This window comes from Rutidosis leptorrhynchoides, chromosome 2 (assembly GCF_046630445.1).
Source record: "Rutidosis leptorrhynchoides isolate AG116_Rl617_1_P2 chromosome 2, CSIRO_AGI_Rlap_v1, whole genome shotgun sequence".
In the NCBI taxonomy this organism is placed as follows: Eukaryota; Viridiplantae; Streptophyta; class Magnoliopsida; order Asterales; family Asteraceae; genus Rutidosis; species Rutidosis leptorrhynchoides.
Genome location: NC_092334.1, coordinates 599,169,875 through 599,175,516, shown reverse-complemented (window position 1 = coordinate 599,175,516; position 5,642 = coordinate 599,169,875). Strand labels below are relative to the sequence as shown.

Below are 5,642 nucleotides of genomic sequence, written 5' to 3'. Positions count from 1 at the left end.
ATAATCTTGAGTCTTTCTTGCCTCTTCCCACTATCATATAACCAAGAGTTAGTTTCCAAATACCATTACCAAAACCGTTATAATAACCATCATCATCAAGAATGCCTGTTGAAATAACATTAAGTCTCATATCCGGAACATGTTTTACATTATGCAAAACTAACTCCATTCCCGTGTCAAATTTCAAACAAACATCTCCAATACCAACGATCTTTGATAACCCGGCATTACCCATCCTAGCAAATCCATAGTCACCTGGAGTGTAAGATGAGAAGTGATCTCTACAAATTGCAACATGACATGTAGCACCACTATCAACAATCCAACTCGTGTCATCATGAGTAAGATTAATCATATCATAATCAATTCAAACAAAGAATTCATCCGTAATAGTGTTAACTTCAACCTTATCATCATCACCACCATCACTTTTCTTTTGTTTATTCTTGTCATATGCCTTTTTCTTCTCATTCTTCAACTTTGGACAATACCACTTTGTGTGCCCCTTTTCATGACAATTATAACACTCAACATTAGCAAATTTACCTTTGCGTGAGCTGCTACGATGATTGCCTCTTTTACTCTGACCTCTACTATGACTTCTCCCCCGCGTTTCTGTGACCAAGATATCTGACTGTGAAGAGGAACCTTGTGACTTTCTTCTCATCTCTTCATTCAAAATACTACCCTTAGCCAATTCCATGGTGATAGTACCATTCGGTGCAGAGTTGGATAAAGATGTCCTAAAAGTCTCCCAAGAGTCCGGTAATGTACCAAGTAACCAGAGACCCTGAATCTCATCCTCAAACTTGATACCCATACCTGCAAGCTGATTTATAATACCCTGATATGCATTTAGGTGATCCGTAATAGGAGTCCCATCATGATACTTCAAATCCATCATCTGCTTAATTAAGAACAACTTGTTATTCCCAGTCTTTCGTTCATATAACTGCTCAAGCTTTTTCCATAAGGCTTTAGCATCAGTCTCCCCAGTAATATGATTCACAACATTATCATCAACCCACTGCCGAATATACCCACATACTTATCTATGCAAAATTTTCCATTGAGCATCAGATTTTTCCTCAGGTTTATCCTCAGTAAAAACAGGCAAATAATAATCTTTCACATAAAGAAGATCCTCCATTTTACCTTTCCAAACATGATAATTTGAACCATTTAAACTAATCATTTTACTTATATTAGCTTCCATCTTTCACACAAGTCAAATCAAATAACCTAGCTCTAGATACAAATTTGATGGGAAAATAATCACAACGGGTAATCTACAAAGCGGAAACAAACCCGTTTGACAAGCATTTCCCGACCCGTATGAACCTGTGAGGAAACTAACAAACAAGCTATATCAAAACCAACCCAAATCAGTCCCCAAATCTGTTCCAAATCAGTAGCTAAACAATAATCAAGCACACACTAAAACACGAGACTTTTTACGTGGAAAACCCCTCAAAATCGAGAGTAAAAACCACGGGACTCGTAAGCCACTTAAATTCCACTATCATCAACAAAGAGAGCAATACAATAATCCTTCTCTAGATCAACTAGAGGTATACAACATCATCATACTCTTGAACAACAATAATCAACAAGTATATGAAGAAATTAAAGACAAAAGATGAAAGATTCACCCAATAAACTGCTCTCTGTTCCAGCAGCAAAATCACGACCTACAGACCTTATTAGACGAATTCAACGGTTGAAAATGTTGGCACTAATGTCAGGAAGACACAGCCCAAAAATTGAGAAGATTCAACGGTCGGATCTCCGGGGATCGTCGATTTTCTGAACTGCTGTATTTTTAGACGGAAATTGAAAATCTCTCTTTTTCTTTTTTTGATCTCTCTGATCTATCTACTCTCTTGATAATGAAAACAGCTGCACCCAATTGAGATTTGAAATGCCCTCAAATGATTGACCAAGTCAACCAACATTTGGGCCTAATTTGTTGGGCCTTGGGCTTGGTTTTACTTTCCTCATATTTGGAAACTAAATAAAATACCCAACACTAGTGACCAAATATCAGTAAGCATGAATAATAAACATGATCTAATTAATGGTATTTGTATTATTTGGAAATTTAAGAAACGGAAAACTAAAGAGATATTTTGATTTCATTCCCCTTTCTATTTTAAGGTGGAAACTAATCAAAGGAGGTGAAATGGTACGAACTCCAAGCTTACTATTTCCGAACGAGTTTCATGTTGAGTTCGCTGAAAAGGATAAACAGAATCAAGATCCAACATCTGCATCAGCTATTTATCCCAAAGAGAAGTGAAAGCGTTAAACATTTGTCACTTATAATATGTACCTTATTTGCTACAATTTCAAGCTTTGCTTCACAGCTTTCCTTTGAATAAAGATATACCTGAAAAATAAAGAAATATTGAGGGCTCCTCTGTTTTACCTATGTAGTTTCTTATATGGAGTATCATCAATATAAACATGTTGTCATTAAAATGGAATGTAAGACGGAGTATTAAGATAAGAGTGTCATGCCTTTTCTATACTTATAATAATATATTAACTAGTTTAAACCCACAACTTTACGGGTTTTTATAAGAATTTTTGTTAGATCATATTTTGTATTGATGTGATTAGTATTTTTTTTCTAATTCCTTACTTTGTACATATGCATATAGACCTATAAATATGCATTATCCCCTCCCTTAGTTCATTAAGCCATTAGAACCCTTTTCTCACAATCACACCAACACCTTCACCTTCACCTTCACGAACACACGCTACACTAATTCCTCACAAGCTCATGTACACCTTTGATCTATGAATTGTGGCTCTTAGTTGTCTATCATCAAAAATTCATCTTCATTACATCGGATCATAACAAGCAGATTCATCATCATCTATATACACTTAAACAAATACATATCATATACACCTTCTGCTACATTTCGTATCAAAGCAACAAACACGAATTAAACGATTTCTAAGATTTTAACTTAGTATCAAAGCATAATAGACTAGGTCTAATCGATCCACAACTTCAATTCGTGTTTTAATCTCAGTTCTAAAACTGAAAATTGAACACTTTGATTTTTCACAAAAAGTCAAACGAATTCGATCATTGGAGATTTTGAAGCTTCAACATCAAAATTGTTCATTTTATTGTGTTCATTAAACTCTAGTAAAACTTCGAAGCCAATTAGACAGGCCCGGCCCTATAGGGGTGCAACCCGTTCAACTGAACAGGGCCCATGTTTTCAGAGGGCCCATTTCATTTAAAATGTAATAGCAACAGCCTCAAGATCCAATCTTTACATTAATAGACTCATGCCCAAAATAATAATACTAGGTCCAATTTCTTTGGTTGGCAACATAATATCTGAAACTTAGTTCTTGTTTATTTAAATAAAAGAAAAGAATGGACGAGTGTCGATGTGGGATAGTGGGATGAGTATAAGATTTCAAGATATATCCTTTGAAATACACATATCAAGCTCTTATTATTATTATTATTTTTCTTACTAAATGGATTAATTGGTATTTAGAAGTAGCTGTAACTTAGCATCCACATTGCTTTCATGAGTAATCAAATTGTTTGATGGTCCTTAATTACTCAATGAGGAACGAGATATTTGGCCTTTGTAGGAATACATGAATTGCTTATGTCACAATAATCTCAAGTCTTTGTGACTATGTGGTGTTTTAAGAAATCATAGCTTTAGAAAAAGTATATCTCATGTTCTCACTCTTTTATCTTTGATCATTTTTCTACTGAATGCTAGAACTAAAACACATCAACATGATGATTCTTTGTAAAAATTATAAGGTTATTATTTTTTTTATAAATTCAAACCTTGCCCCTTTGATCGTAGTGATATGAAGTTAGTTGTCATATTTTTTATAGATTATTTTTTATTGATTTTATATTATTCGTTATGATATAAGGGTCGTATTTTTATAGATTTTATATTATTCGTTATGATATAAGGGTCGTATATTTTACGTTATGATATAAGGGTCGTATATTATTCGTTATGATATAAGGGATATTTTTTTTTTTACCTCACTCTAGGTACTTAAATTCTTGGGACCGACCATGACATAACTCTTTTAAAATTTAAATTAAAGTGTATCGTATTAACTTTTGGGGGGCCTATATTGACATTCTCGCACAGGGCATCGAAATTTACAGGACCGGCTCTGCAATTAGATCTCATTTTCAACCACACTTGTTCGTTAATTTCATGGTCAAAATTTAGCAACCTTCAGATTGAAAAGTCAAAATTCGAGTTTTAGGTTGTTTCCGAGTTTAAAGATCAACAACGAGGATTATGTTTTGGATTCTAAGTGTGTAGAAACTTTAATCTGAAAACCACTAAATAACACTTTCGAATTTCTATTAAAAAGCTCAATGTTCCTCCATTCTTTTCGGATTCAAGGTTGATTTAGAGGTTACAGTGGATTGAAATATGTTGCAGAGAGCTTTTCGAATAATTTTCCTGTTTAATTGCAATCAGAAAACTTGAGTTGCAGGTTTTGGCCGGAGAAACTCACCGGATTCTTCATACTTCATCGGATAATTCAGTTATTCGTCGGAGAAACTCTATTATACATCAAACGCACGATTGAAATCCTTTCACGCGTCTGAAAATATCAATTGCATGACCGAGATATCTCAATTTTGTCGCACGCACTGTTGAAATTCATCTCACACTGTTGAAAGTCATCTCATACGGTTGAGCTTTCATTGCTTAATTTTTGCATGGTTGACTATTGATATTTGCAAGGTTGAATTCAAACCTACGGTTGAATTGGGAACTAGGGTTGATGATATTCAGATTTGGTGAAGAAGAATTCTTAAAATGACAAAGGAAGAAAGATTCACGCTTATTTTTTTTTTTTGAAAACGTAAGGACATTCGCCCAAATCCACTATTTTTTAAACTTTTATGTAACGACCCGGATTTTTCCGATCGTTTTATACTTATGAGATTAATATTTACATAAATTAAACCTTACCAACATGATAAGCAATCCAAATTGTTGAGACTTATGTTTTTGAAAAGAGTTTTACACAACGTTTTTGACCGTCCAATTTGACCGATGATATCACGAACTATATAACACACGATAATTATACGATTATGTACATATACATATCTATACATATTTAACATGATTTAAGAATGGTTTAACGTCTCATTGTGTACTAACAACAATGAGTTATAGGTGTATTTTGAGATCACTAACTTAAGTTTTCAAAACGATAACTATATGTAACATTCTTTGACATATATACTTATAATCTATAATGTGTTGGTGATTTATGTCACCAATATGATTTAAGTGTAATGGGATTAATTTGTTAACCAAAATAATCTTGATAAATAGCGAACAAGTTTGGGAAAGTGTGGAGTGCACACTTGTTTGAACTTACTTGATCATGACGGGGGTTCGGGGGCAGCGCCCCCGATAGGGGGGTCCAAGGGGTGGCAACCCCTGGCGGGGTCCAAGGGGCAGAGCCCCTGGCTGGGGTCGAGCTGCCAGGTCAGCTTGGAAATTTTTTTTTTTTTTGCTAGCATTGCTTTATTAAAAATGTCTTAAAATTTTATTTTGGCCCTGTTTGACCCAAAATAAAAGCCCGGTTTTGAGCCTCTT

General features: G+C 34.4%; 1 long non-coding RNA gene across 1 annotated transcript; it reads right to left on the bottom strand.

Moving 5' to 3' along the window:
- Nucleotides 1–2,081: 2,081 nt before the first annotated feature.
- On the bottom strand, nucleotides 2,082–4,876 carry LOC139893399 (uncharacterized). The gene is made up of 3 exons (XR_011774516.1): nucleotides 4,540–4,876; nucleotides 2,333–2,389; nucleotides 2,082–2,234 (listed from the first exon to the last, which is right to left on the bottom strand). It is a non-coding gene; the product is annotated as an uncharacterized lncRNA (long non-coding RNA).
- Between the last annotated feature and the right edge of the window lie 766 nt (nucleotides 4,877–5,642).